At 30.6% G+C, this 1,241-nt stretch overlaps 1 protein-coding gene across 1 annotated transcript in view; it reads right to left on the bottom strand.

The window, feature by feature from the left end:
- The window catches only part of FAM199X (family with sequence similarity 199, X-linked), a 27,749-nt gene that overhangs the window by 13,731 nt on the left and 12,777 nt on the right, over window positions 1–1,241 (bottom strand). The gene's annotated exons all lie outside the window — the stretch shown is intronic.

Below are 1,241 nucleotides of genomic sequence, written 5' to 3'. Positions count from 1 at the left end.
GTGGGGTCATGATTCTTTTTTGGTTATAATTATTTATCAAAATATATAATCTCTCAAGATAGATTACTTGAAAAGAAAGTACTAAGTCAAAGAATATGAACACTTCTGAAGGTCATATCATACTTAGCCAAAGACCTTTCTGAAAAGCTGCACCAATTTACACTCCCCAAAGCAGTATAAAAAAAGTGCTCATTTCACCACAACCTTAACAGCAGTAGAATTTTTAAAAGTTGTAGCTATCTTGAAAGAAAAAAACATTTTATATCAATTTTTAGTTCTTTAATTTCTGGCTAGATCAAATTCTAAAGTATTTATTAGCTATTGTGCCCTAGTGTTTTTCTATGTGTTAAATGTTTTCCTTATTGATTTTATGAGTTCTTGATGCATTAAAGAATATTAACATTTTTCTATGGTTATTTGTTGCAGGGTTACTTTTTTGTCTCAAAATCTTCAAATCTGTTTTCTTCTGTAAATTTCCACTAGCTTTACACTATGGAGGAGGTAATCTCCATTGCTTTGTCAGTAACCTAGGGAATTAACCCTTAAGATAATGATTTAGTATATCCCATACTAATAAGATACTGAAATAATGACCTCCTGGAAAAAAAACGTGTTATTTACCTATTATTAGGTTGTTTCTCATCCTTCATTAAATCCACTTTTTTCTCAAATTATGCTTTTCATTTTTTACCTCCCCCCGCTTTGTATGACTAATCTTAATTTCAAAGTTCTTGATTTACAAAATTTGGGCAATCTGACAATTTTATGGCACTTTTTCCTTTGAGCCAAAGGTAGAATATTTTAAAGCATCAAAACACACACAGACACATACTCTCTAAACTATTATAGTTCAGTAAATATAAACACAGATGTTATCAAGCTTTTATAAATAGGCAAAAATCTAAAATTCATCTAACAATCTTAAAATACCCTGTAATATTACACAGATTCATCACATGCTTCCTAGGGAGGCAGTATTCTCATTTTTCAAAATATCGACAAATGCAGCAGATTTAACCACGTTGTTCAGGATGTACAGNAAACCAGTACCTCTGCTGTATTCTAGGCAAATTATATTCTTTTGTGTCTTCAAATTGCATGTGACTTTTTAAAACCTTTATTCATTCACTCACTCAACAAACATTTAGCTAATATCTTCTATGTGCCATGTACTGTGTCATGTGGTAGGAAAAGCTGTTTGTCAATTGTTTTTAATGAGAATTCCTTTTAAGCTGATAAAA

This window comes from Crocuta crocuta, unplaced genomic scaffold (assembly GCF_008692635.1).
Source record: "Crocuta crocuta isolate KB4526 unplaced genomic scaffold, BGI_CrCroc_1.0 scaffold1089, whole genome shotgun sequence".
In the NCBI taxonomy this organism is placed as follows: Eukaryota; Metazoa; Chordata; class Mammalia; order Carnivora; family Hyaenidae; genus Crocuta; species Crocuta crocuta.
This window is presented reverse-complemented; position numbering and strand designations above follow the sequence as displayed.